The 13422-nt window shown below is 42.8% G+C and overlaps 1 long non-coding RNA gene and 1 pseudogene across 1 annotated transcript; one reads left to right on the plus strand and one right to left on the minus strand.

Moving 5' to 3' along the window:
• The window catches only part of LOC148772975 (frizzled-3-like), a 318270-nt pseudogene that overhangs the window by 214340 nt on the left and 90508 nt on the right, over positions 1-13422 (plus strand).
• LOC148772978 (uncharacterized) lies at positions 10149-12328 on the minus strand. The gene is made up of 3 exons (XR_016037038.1): positions 12098-12328; positions 11547-11589; positions 10149-10407 (listed from the first exon to the last, which is right to left on the minus strand). It is a non-coding gene; the product is annotated as an uncharacterized LOC148772978 (long non-coding RNA).

Genomic DNA, 13422 nt, shown 5'->3' on the forward strand with positions numbered 1-13422 from the left:
TTCCAACCTTCAACACCCCCTTGAAAGGAGTTCAGGATTTGAAAATATAAGGCATTCTGTGCTCAGGGAAAACCCAGAAAAACAGGCTTTTGGATAGTCAGATGTTATCAGGTAAGGATTTTTATGAGTCCAAGTTCTTACACCTTCTCATACCTAGAGAAGCACTAATGTCACCAACCAATGTCTGGACCTGGTTCTTCTAGCTAGTGCCTTGGCAGCTTTCCTACTTCTATTAATCTTTGGGCCATATATCTTTAACTTTCTTGTTAAGTTTGTGTCTCCAAGTAGTAGTACGACAAGAATATCCCCCGGACAACACCCAGACAGTGCTGCCAGAACAAGCTGCCTTATTCTCACTTCCCTCTGTAAATGAACCCCGAGGTCCTCAGGCTCTTCTCCCTTTGAGATCTTATATGGAAGACCACCCCCAGTGATCAAAAAGCTCAAGGGAGACCACCAACAACTAGCTGACCTGGAGATGTCCCAACATCCAGGCCCTCGGAGCAGCCTTCTGCCATATCGCCTGAGAAACCTGAGAAAGGACACCCATTCCACTGGGTAATTGGGTTCATCCCTGTCAGCCAGGAGATGAGGTATGGGTTAAAGATTAGAAAAAGGAACCACTTCAGCCAGTTTGGACATGCCCTCACAGGGTCATCCTGGCAACCCCTACTGCTGATAAAGTTACAGGCGTCATCCCTTGGATCCACCGCACCAGAGTTAAGGAGGCAGCAGCTTCCTGTGATGAGGACGCCTGAAAAGCAGTTAGGGACCCCAAAAACCTCCTCAAGGTCCGGTTCCAAAGACAACGGCCCTCACCCATGAAGGATGCTGAGCTCTGCTCTGGTTGTTCTGGGAGCTGACTAGTCAACGCACAGCAGAAGCTTGAGGATTCTACAGCCTTGCTCCAGCCACACGCTGGCAATGCATGGTGGAAGCTTGAGAGTCTGGCTATCAAAATATTAATGGATTTTCATTGTCAACTCTGGACTCTATCCCGATTGCTATTATTGCTGTGCTGTTTGCTACAGGATTAGCCTCAGTCGCACCCTGGGATTGGGATTTGGGTCAGAAGCTGCGGTTAGCTGTCTGTCATCTCACTGTGGTGGAAGCCCCATTCTTTTTAGCTGTCTCTTATGATCAATTCTCCCTATTAACTAAATTGCCCCACAGTATAACTGACCCCCCTTCATGATAGGCTCAGTTGCTATAGCCATGACAACCCAAAGATGGGGAGGAAACCTTTTGCTAGTGTTATCTGTTACATGCAGGCTGCTTTGCAGCCTTTTTGTGTCCTGTGCTGTAACAGATGGTGCCGCCCTCATCAAGGCCTTTTCTTCATTTGTGGGACAGATGCTTACTTATGTCTACCTGTCAATTAGATGGGTATCTGCACCTTAGCCTTCATCAATCCCTAGATGAATATTGTCCCTAACAACCAGACTCTCACCCTATGTCTCACAGCACATATGCCATCAAAAAGAGCCATCCAGTTTATACCCCTACTTGCTGGTCTGGGAACCATGGCTGGGACAGTTATGGGAATACGAGGAATTGCTTCATCAACCACCTTTTACCGTACACTATCAAAAGACTTCACAGACGACATTGAGAGAGTAGCCAAATCTTTAGTGGCCTTACAGGACGAACTGGATTCCCTGGCTGAGGTGGTTTTACAGAAAAGGAGGGAGTTAGATCTACTGACAGCTGAAAAGGGAGGACTCTGCCTCTTCTTGAACGAAGAATGCTGCTTTTATGTAAACCAATCAGGCATAGTTTGGGACATGGCCCAACAGCTAAGGGAAATGAACCATAAAAAGGAGAGAGAAACTAGTAAATTCCTGGGGTAACTGGAACAATATCTGGAGCTGGACATCGTGGCTTCTCCCTTTAACCTGTCCTCTCTTCATGTGCTTTGTGACGCTCTTCTTTGGCCCTTGTATTTATTCTCAATGCTATTACCCAGTTCATAACCTCTCAGATTGAATCCATAAAGTTACAAATGGTAATAGCTCAACATAGCCCCCTAAACAATGGGGAGCTCTGTTTATCCTACTTCTAACTTGAAGAATTTTGAGCATTACCTTGCTAGAATGTGAAATGAGTGCAATTGTATGGTACTTTGAATATTCTTTGTCATTGCCTTTATTATATATTGGAATAGTGTGTTTTTTTTAGGTGTCCAGGAACTTGATTCAGATATATGTAGATTTGTGTCTATTCTTGCTCTGAACAGTGTGTTCAGTAGGGCTCTCTTTGCAACTCAGTATGTCCTTTATGATTATCTATCGGATATATATTAGTGTATATGATAATGCAAAAGTCTTAAGTTATCCTTCTTCCTAATTTTTTTTGTAACTGTAAGTTGGTTGTCACAGTTGGTAAGTCTGTTTCTCTTTTATTTAGTAGTTTATTGGTATAAATTGATAGATTCCGCCTATAGGTGATATCTGATGATATTTCTCTCTCTCTGATTGACTTCACTGTGCATGGTCGTGTCTTGCTCCATCTCTGCTGCTTCAAAGACGTTATTTATCTGATTCTGCTCTGTGAATGAGGAGGATTCCAGTATCTGGTTGTCTCACTCAGTCTTCTCTTTCCCGCCCCTGAACTTGCTGGCTGAGTTTCCATCTCAGCTCTCATAAGAGTGCTGCTCTGGATACAGGGGCGCACAGGTCATTTCAGATTATGAGTTTCTCCATATCTGAGTCCAAAAGTGGCACTGCTGGATCATATGCTACCCATGTGTTGAGTTTTTTAAGGAATCTCCCTGAAGCACAAGCTGGAATCAAGATTGCTGGGAAATATCAATAATCTCAGTTATGCAGATGACATCACCCTTATGGCAGAAAGTGAAGAAGAGCTAAAGAGCCTCTTGATGGAAGTGAAAGAGGAGAGTGAAAGTTCAGTTCAGTCGCTCAGTCGTGTCCAACTCCTTGCGACCCCATGAATCACAGCACGCCAGGCCTCCCTGTCCATCACCAACTCCCGGAGTTCACCCAAATTCATGTCCATCGAGTCGGTGATGCCATCCAGCTATCTCATCCTCTGTCGTCCCCTTCTCCTCCTGAGCGACTGAACTGAACTGAACTGGAGAGACCTGATGACACACTCTCTACTGATGCTTCTCATTCCTTGACTGAACATAGGCTTCTCAGCTTTCTGTGTGCTCAGAATCACACACTGCGTGAAAACACTTGTTGGGTTGGAAGTCATTTTTCAGTCGCAATATCCCCCAACTTTGTGACCATAGGGAAGGCCTGCACACACACTCGGAAAGGCAAAGCAACAGCTAAGCATCTATTCCATCGTGTTTTCTCTGCAGGAGTGAGCCAGAGAGCCCAGGTGTGTCTGGAAACTTCTTGGGTCCTGCTGGGTCACATCCTGAGTGTGAACCTGGGCACTGGACCGTGGTGACAAAATTCTCAGTTTTCTCTCGGTGGGTACTAAAGCGGTGAGGCATAGCAACTGCTTGAAAATCCATCCAGTTTCAGTTTTCTTATTTCTGGCAGTGCTTGCTTTGCACCACCGTTTGGGATTTCTGAAGCAAGTGGGCAACTGGCAAGTCCTCATCTCGGACCCATTTGCACTGGAATGTCACCTCAATGAGGTGACCACAGAACGGCACTCAGCACTCTCAGGCACATTCCGACAGCCTGCTTCCTCATGGGCAGTCTCAGTATGATGTAAGAGTGTGTTTACAAGGCTCGGAAAGTGCAGGGAGAGACACCGCCCTGACTCTGAATGTTAGGTAATCTGGGAAAGCCTGGAGGTCTCACATCTTAGAAGCTAGACAGTCCCTGATGAACAGAGGCCTGAAAACACACTCTCTGTTAATGCCTTTCCTTCCTTGAAGGAATATAGCGTTCACAGCATCCTGTGTGCTGAGAGTCACACACTACTTGAAAATGCTCACTTGGAGGTCATTTTTCAGTTGCAATTTCCCCTGAGGGTGTGACCTTAGGGAATGCCCTCATACTCACAGGGAAATGCAAACCAACATCCAAACATCTGTTCCATCACGTTTTCTCTGAAGGAGAGATCTAGTGATCCTAGGTCTGTCTGGAAAATTCTTGGACCTGCGGGCACATATTCTGAGTGTGAATCTGCATACTGGGCCTGTGGCAACATTTTCATTATTCTCTCAGTGGTCCCTAAAGCAGAGTAACCTAGCAACTGCTTGAAAATCCATCCAAATGCTGTCTTCTTACTTCTGACAGCGCTAGCTTTGGTTCAACCTTTGGGATTTCTGAAGCAAGCAGGCAGCTTGCAACTTGTAGCCACAGGCCCATTTCCAGTGGAATGTCACGTCATGTAGGTAAGCACCGTATGGGACCCGGCACTCTCAGACACACTCCCACAGCCTGCTTCCTCATGGGCAGTCCCAGTATAACCCAGGAATGTGTTTACAAGTCTCAGAGAGTGCATAGAAATACATGCTCTGAGTTGGGATGTTAGTTCATCTGGGCAAGACTGGAGGTCTCACGTCTTACAATCTAGACAGTTCCTGATAGATAGAGGCCTGAAAACACACTCTCTGTTGATGCCTTTCCTTCCTTGAAGGACCATAGCTTTCTCACCATTTTAGGGCCAACAGAGAGGAAAATGTGAATTTTGTCACTGAGGTCTGGTATCCAGGTTCACACTCAGGATGTGTCCCTACACATCCAAGAATTTTAAAGACAGACCTAGGTTCACTGGATCTCTCCTACAGAGAAACATCCTACAGAAAGATGTTTGTATATTGGTTTGCTGTTCCTTGTGAGTGTGGTGGCCTTCCCTACAGTCAAACCATCAGGGTAAACCGTTACTGATAAATGGCCTCCAAGCAAGCATTTTCAAGCAGTGTGTGACTCTCTGCACACAGAATCCTGGGAAAACTATGTTCCTTCAAGGAAGAAAAGGCATCAATAGAGAGTGTGTTTTCAGTCCTCTATCTTTCAGGATCTGTCTATATTCTAAGATGTGAGATCTCCAGAGTCGCCCAGAAGACCCAACTTCCAGAGTCAGGGCAGAGTGTTTCCCTGCAAATTCTGAGCCTTGTAAACACATTTCGAGATCACATGGGAATGCCCATGAGGAAACAGGCTGTGGGAAAGTGTCTGAGAGTGCTCGGTGCCATACTGTCCTTACCTAGATAAGCTGATATTCCACTGGAAATCGGCCAGGGGCTAGGAGTTACAAGCCGCCTGTTGCTTCAGAAATCCCAAAGGGTGGAACAAAGCTATCATTGTCAGAAGTAAGAAAATAGATATTAAACGGATTTTCAAGCAATTGTTATGTCTCACCGTTTTATGGCCAATGGAGAGATAAATGCGAATCTTGCTCCCAAGGTCTGCTTATGAAGGTTCACAGTCAAGCGTGTGTCCCCACAGTATCCAAGACTTTTCCAGAAGGACTTAGTCTCACTATCTCTCTCCTACAGAGCAAAAGTGATGGAATAGACATTTGCATGCGGTTTCCCTTTTACTGTGAATGTGGGGCCTTCCCTCCAGTCACACTTTCAGGTGAAATTCCTACTGAAAAATGGCCTCCAAGCAAGTGTTTTCAAGCAGTGTGTGACACTCAGGAAGCAGAATGCTGGGGAAACTATGCTTCTTCGAGGAAAGAAAGGCATCAAGAGATAGTGAGTTTTCAGTCCTTTATCTGTCAGAAGCTGTCTAAGATATGAGACCTCCAGTCTTGCCCTGTGGACCTAACTTCCAGAGTCAGGCAACGCGTTTCCTTGTATTAACCCAAGCTTTTAACCACATTTCTATGTCATATCAGAACTTCCCATGAGGAAACAGGCTGCAGGAATGTGCTGAGAGTGCTGGGTGCCATACCGCTGTTACCTGGGTGAGGTGACATTCCATTGGAAATGGGCCATCAGTAGGACTTGTGCACGGCCTGCCTGCTTCAGAAATCCCAAAGGGGGGGGGGACAAAAGCTATTGCTGCAAGAAGTAAGAAAACAGCAGTTGTATGGATTTTCAAGCAGTTGCTAGGCCACACCATTTTAGGGCCAACCTAGAGAAAAATGTGACTTTGCCATCAAGGTCTGGTATCCAGGTATCTGGTAAACTAGATGGAACCTTGCAGTATCCTAGAATTTTTCAGACTTACCTAGGCCCAGTGGATCTCTCCTTCAGAGAGAACATGATGAAATGAAATGTTGTTGCTGAATGAAAAGACGCCGGGATTCTTGGCCTCTGGAGGAGAAGATTTCAATCCGGGCCAGAGACGAGGCTTGATCGCTCAGAGGTTTTGTATAATAAAGTTTTATTAAAGTATAAAGGAGATAGAGAAAGTTTCTGACATAGGCATCAGAAGGGGGCAGAAAGAGTACCCCCCTGCTAGTCTTCAGCTGGATGTTATACAGTCACTAGCAGTCTGTTAATGAAAGAAAGGAATGTCTTAAAACTCAGAATGGTACTAGGCCCCTCATCCATGAGATGCATTTGGGGATAATCATGGCACCAGATGATTCATCCCAGGCCATAAAATGATTGACTTGAATCTTGTAGAAGGGCAGATTACCATACAAATAGTTTCGTTTACATAGATTCAGTTCAGTTGCTCAGTAGTGTCCGACTCTTTGCGACCCCATGAATCACAGCACGCCAGGCCTCTCTGTCCATCACCAACTCCCAGAGTTCACTCAAACTCATGTCCATAGAGTTGGTGATGCCATCCAGCCATCTCATTCTCTGTCGTCCCCTTCTCCTCCCGCCCCCAATCCCTCCCAGCATCAGAGTCTTTTCCAGTGAGTCAACTCTTCGCCTGAGGTGGCCAAAGTATTGGAGTTTCAGCTTTAGCATCAGTCCTTCCAATGAACACCCAGGATCGATCTCCTTTAGGATGGACTGGTTGGATCTCCTTGCAGTCCAAAAGTCTTCTCCAGCACCACAGTTCAAAAGCATCAATTCTTTGGCGATCAGCTTTCTTCACAGTCCAACTCTCACATCCAAAGCTTTGACCAGACGGACTTTTGTCGGCAAAGTAATGTCTCTGCTTTTTAATATGCGGTCTGGGTTGGTCATATATTTTCTTCCAAGGAGCAAGCACCTTTTAATTTCAAAGGTGCAGTCACCATCTGCAGTGATTTCGGAGCCCAAAAAGGTAAAGTCTTTTACTGTTTCCGTTGTTTCTCCATCAATTTGCAGTGAAGTGATGGGACTGGATGCTATGATCTTAGTTTTCTGAATGCTGAGTTTTAAACCAACTTTTTCACTCTCCTCTTTAACTTTGATCAAGAGGCTTTTTAGTTTTTCTTCGCTTTCTGCCATAAGGATGGTGTCATCTGCATATCTTAGATTATTGATATTTTCCCAGCAATCTTGACTCCAGCTTGTGCTTCATCCAGCCCAGCATTTTGCATGACATACTCTGCATATAAGTTAAATAAGCAGGGTGGCAATATACAGCCTTCACATACTGATTTGGAACCAGTCTGTCGTTCCATGTCCAGTTGTTGCTTCTTGACCTGCATACAGAATTCTCAGGAGGCAGGTCAGATGATCTGGTATTCCCATCTCATTAAGAATTTTCCACAGTTTGTTGTGATCCACACAGTCAAACGCTTTGGTGTAGTCAATAAAGCAGATATTTTTCTGGAACTCTCTTGCTTTGTCGATGATCCACTGGATTTTGATCTCTAGTTCCTCTGCCTTTTCTAAATCCAGCTTGAACATGTGGAAGTTCACGGTTCACATACTGTTGAAGCCTGGCGTGGAGAATTTTGAGCATTACTTTTCTAGTATATGAGATAAGTGCAATTGTGCGGTAGTTCGAACATGCTTTGGCATTGCCTTTCTTTGGGACTGGAATGAAAACGGACCTTTTCCAGTCCTGTGGTCACTGCTGAGTGTTTCAAATTTGGTGACATATTGAGTGCAACACTGCAATAGCATCACCTTTTAGGATTTGAAATAGCTCAACTGGAATTTCATCACCTCCACTAGCTTTTTTCGTAGTGATGCTTCCTAAGGCTGTGATTTCACATTCTGGGATGTCTGGCTCTAGATGAGTGATCACATCTTTGTGATTATCTGGGTCATGAAGATCTTTTTTGTACAGTTCTTCTGTGTTTTTGCCACCTCTTCTTAATACATTCTGCTTTGTTAGGTCCATACCATTTCTGTCCTTTATTGTGCCCATCTTTGCATGAAATGTTCCCTTGGTATCTCTAATTTTCTTGAAGAGATGTCTAGTCTTTCCTGTTCTATTGTTTTCCTCTATTTCTTTGCATTGATCACCGAGGAAGACTTTCTTATCTCTCCTTGCTATTCCTTGGAACTCTGTATTCAGGAGGGTATATCTTCCCTTTTTTCCTTTGCCTTTAGCTTCTCTTCTTTCCTCAGCTATTTGTAAGCCCTCCTCAGACAACCATTTTGCCTTTTTGCATTTCTTTTTCTTGGGGATGGTCTTGATCACTGCCTCCGATACAATGTCATGAACCTCAGTCCACAGTTCTTCAGTGACTATATCGGATCTAATCACTTGAATCTATTTGTCATGTCTACTGTATAATCATAAGGGATTTGATTTAGGTCATACCTGAATGGCTGCAAAGAATGAAATCAATCTGATTTCAGTCTTGACCATCTGGTGATGTCCATGTGTAGAGTCTTCTCTTATGTATGTAGAAGCAGGTATTTGCTCTGACCAGTGTGTTCCCTTGGCAAAACTCTGTTAGCATTTGCCCTGCTTCGTTTTGGACTCCACGGTCAAATTTGCCTGTAACTCTAAGTATCTCCTAACTTCCTACTTTTTCATTCCAGTCCCCTAAAATGAAAAGGACATCTTTTTGGGTGTTCGTTCCAGAAGGTCTCATAGGTCTTCATAGAACGTTCAACGTCAGCTTCTTCAGCATTAATGGGATTCCTGGGAGTTGATATACTACTTAATGTATGATAGGGAGTAGGAGAAAAAGGCATCTTCTGAAAAACAGGTGACTTGGGCGAGGCACTTATGGGAGAACAAATCACATTTAGGAAAGATAAATCCTTCGGAGGATATATGGGAGATAGGGGAGTTTTGTGATATTGTCTGTTTATCTGGTGCTTTTTCCAAAAAATAGTCTTTTCCCAGACTTTTTCCAAAAAGCAAAGCTAAAATAGATCGATTGGTAGGTAGGTAAAGATAAGGTGAAAAGTCTTAGGCAAATCATATTTATCCATGACGAACTTTCTCTGATTTTAACACTGTCTCCAAAAGTAAATCAAAAGTCAATTAAAACTGACTCAAATGCATTCCTTGCTATAGTTGAACAATACCCAGCTTCTTTATCCATTCATTTGTTGACGGACATCTAGGTTGCTTCCATGTCCTAGCTACTGTAAGTAGTGCTGCAATGAACACTAAGGAACATGTGTCTTTGGGAATTTGCTGTATGATGCAGGGAACCCAAAGCTGGTGCTGTGTGACAACCTAGAGGGGTGGAACGGGGAGGGAGGTTCAACAGGGAGGGGCCATATGCACACCTATGGCCAATTCGAGTCAATGTTTGGCAGAAACCATCACAATATTTAAAGTAATTATCCTCTAATTAAAAATAAAAATTATAAAAAGTTAATTCATTTAAAAGGCAAAAACGCAGGCAAATCTTATTTCTCCCTGAGCAAAGGCCTATGATTCTGAGTTTAAAGTTACATACAGTAAGTTTTATGCCACTGTTAACAATTGTAATACATCAAAACATTGACGGAAGACATAACAGCAGTATCTAAATCTTTAGGTCTATATATAGTGATAAAAACTGGAAAATACAAAAACGCTACCAATCAACACCACTAAATATTAAAGACAAGTCTGGTTGTTTGGGTGCTGTTTAAACAGCTGGTATTAGGGCTCAGTTTGAGTTTGTAAAGGGCGTCCCCAGTGGCTAAAATGGTAAAGAATCCACCTGTAATGCAGGTGACCTGGGTTTGATCCCAGAGTCTGGAAGATCCCCTGGAGAAGGGAATGGCTCGTCACTCCAGTATTCTTGCCTGGAGAATGCCATGGACAGAGGAGCCGGGTGGGCTACAGTCCACGGGGTCGCACAGAGTCAGACATGATTGACTAACACTATCACTTAGAATATAGAAATTCAACAGTGCTGATGTTTAAATCTGCTAAAAAGTAACTTAGATGCAGAGAAACATCATTTAAAACGCTATATAAATTTTCATCATACACATATAATACAAAAACATTTTCTGTTAAGAAAGATTTGCTCATCATGTTTAACAGGAAATAATGAAACGTCATGGAAACAGTCCAGTAGGGAAACTTTTACTATTTATCTTTCTAAATCATGTGTTTTTTCCTTCCAAATCTGTGTATCTTGTTCTTCTGTTTACAAAACTGGGTCATCACACATTTGACCCTTCTGTAGATCCTCGAGAAGACACTCTAAAGGCATCAGATGCAAACTGAGCATCAACTGAAAGAGAAGGAAAGAATTATATTTTTTACAGAAAATACTTGGGCTAACTAAGATTAGTAAAAGAAAACAAAAAAACAAAAAAACCCTGAGACCTTTCCTAGTATTCTGAAAAATGAAATTTATCTACAGATGACACAACATAAAATACTGATCACGATTACAATTTTATGATCAGCTCATGGCCGCATGTGGGGCTGCGTATCAGAGCTCCTGGTTTTCTCACTCTTCATTCATTCACTCAATAACTATGTGCAAAGGTTCTGTAACAAGCACTGGAATTACAAGATGAAGGTGACCCAGTCCACCCTGAAAAATAATATGCCCTTAACTGGAAAAACAGACAAACAGGCAATTTCCACAGAGAGTCACAAATACAAAGATATAAAAGATGGCACAAGGAACGCCTGGAAGGGGCAGCCGGCTTTGTGTCAATACTGCCAGCTTTTTGGTGGAAGTGATATGTATGTAGCTGCCTGAAGGACAGGAGAAAGTACAGGAGATGGAGGGGAGAAGCACGTACAAAGACCGGAGGTGAGGAAAGGAATCTGTGGGATCCCACACAGTTTGGCTGGTCAGATGCAGAGCTGAGGGGCAGAGTAGGTGGGAAAGAGAGAAGGCCGACTACCTGGGCAGGACCCAAATTGATGTGGGTGTTTGGAGCATTTCCTGAGGGGAAAAGATAAACTGGTGACGTATTCAGTGACAGAGAAACTTTAAAGTCACCCACCAAGTGATAGCCACATAAACGTGACTGCTTGAGTCTGGGTTTCCTAGCCTTAACCATTACCAGACACTTGAGAAGTTGATGAACTCCACGTTTTCTGAGAATAGTGTCACGGTGTAAGAAGATAGCTCCAGGGATGGAGGAAGTAGAGGATACAGCTAGAAATAAAAAGAAATACAAAGACCTTCAGAGATTGCTTTTCAAGCTATGGTACGTGATGAATAAATGAGGAAGAAGGATATTTTTCACTATGACTGCTCATGCTTTCACATTTTTCATTAGCTACGTATAAAAAAAAAAATATTTAACATAGCATCTGTTATCCAAGCAATGGAAAGAGATGCCATTTATTGTTTACAGTGTATTTCAGAAATCAATGTCTAAATTTAATTCATACGTTTTGGCAACATACCTTCTGTTAGTTCTCTAGCTATCCTGTCCATCTCCCGTCGCATCTGAAATAAGTCAAATATTTATGTTTAACATAAACAAGTTATATGTTTACGACTTATTAAATGTGACTTTGAAATAATACTTTTAGAGACTAGACCTAATTTGAAGATTACTTCAGAAGAAAAAAATCACATAAATAAAAGAAAATGAATTCCTACTTATTCTGCTTATAGATAACAGAGAACATATATACGGAATGCTTTTTAGATTAATCTGATCAAAGTACAGTAAATACCAGTCTATCAAGGACACATAATTTCAGAGAATTAGGGAATGACCCATAATCCTTGAAATGACCCACAAGATTACTATCTTCTCCCCTAAAATCTCCTGGCACACATATGTACTTCTGAGACTTTATTTCGATTTCTAGGTGAGGATCCTGTTCAAATGGAGGAAGTAGTTTGACTCAAATGTTAATAAGTAGAACACATCTGTGATTTTCTTTAAACTTGTCCATTTAACGAAAACACAAAAAGTGAGAAAATTATACACAAGAAAACAATGTACCAGCAAGACTGAATTCTAAAGGTGTTAGTGAGAAGGATTCTCTCATGAGTGTTGGTTTCCAAACTATGTCCCATAGAAGCGGAAGGTCTCACAGGGGTCACTGCAGGGTTGAGGAACAGAGAAGTCACAGCTGCAGGGGCTCTGGCCACTCTTTAGCTAAACGGTTCTATACTTGTCTCCATTTTATAGAACACGGTTCCATGCAGAAGTTTTAAAAGAAAGGTTGTTTTCTTTGAAGAAAAAGCTTTTTTTAAGGTATGAGAGTCATTGATTTAATCCGACAACTGTGAGGAAACAAACTTCTGTAGTGTAAGTCCCTCAGTCTGTGGTGCTTTGTTATGGCAGCCCGAGCAAACTAACACAGAAACTATACTAAAGTTTCATAAAACGTGACCACTGGGGGAAACTGGAGAAAGTGTGTTTCTCTGTAATATAGGTCTTATAACCACATGTGAGCCTGCAATTATCAATAATAATTTCAATTTTAAAAAAATTTAAAATAAAATGACACATCCAAGCTGTGTGAAGTAAAGTGAAAGAAGCTCAGTCGTGTCCAACTCCTTGAGACCCCACGGACTATATAGTCCATGGAATTCTCCAGGACAGAATACTGGAGTGGGTAGCCTTTCCTTTCTCCAGGGGATCTTCGCAACCCAGGGACCAAACCCAGGTCTCCCGTACTGCAGGTGGATTCTTTACTAGCTGAGTCACAAGGGAAGCCCTCCAAGCTGTGTGCTTCGGTACAAAAGCCAGTAAGTGAGACCAAGTGCAGAAAGCATTTATTCACGGGGCAGAGGGAGACCAGTGTGGTGGAAACCAGGCTTTTCACTGTGAGAGGCGTAAGTTATAAACACAGAAAGAGAGAAAACTAGAATCATCCCTGTGATATGGGAATTGTAGAGTTTGAATTTATGATTTTTGGTAAAGAGGTGTATAAATAAATTTACCTGAAACCACGTCCTTGTGAGCATAATATATACACATTCCCTAATTCTATGCACTAATTGCATTTGGACTCAGTGATGCCCCAGGAGCCTTGAGCACTCCCAGTACCCAAATCTTGGTCTCCTAGTACCATTCTGAGCTAAAAGTCACCAAGGATTCCTTGGAGAAGTGGTTGCTTCCAGGGCTGGGGCAAGGGAAGTACCAGATGAACCTGGACTATTGTGGGACACTAGAAAGTAAGGAAGTGCTCAGATAATGACCAGGGCCAAGAACTCACCCTGAGGGGCCTCTTTTTACCCAAATCTGGGACAATTGAGCATGGAAATAAATACTGATGGTAACATATGGCAACCCATTGAATAAAACAGGGAGGACAACTG

Source organism: Moschus berezovskii, unplaced genomic scaffold (assembly GCF_049115385.1).
Source record: "Moschus berezovskii isolate FMDL1 unplaced genomic scaffold, NW_MosBer_1.0 29, whole genome shotgun sequence".
In the NCBI taxonomy this organism is placed as follows: Eukaryota; Metazoa; Chordata; class Mammalia; order Artiodactyla; family Moschidae; genus Moschus; species Moschus berezovskii.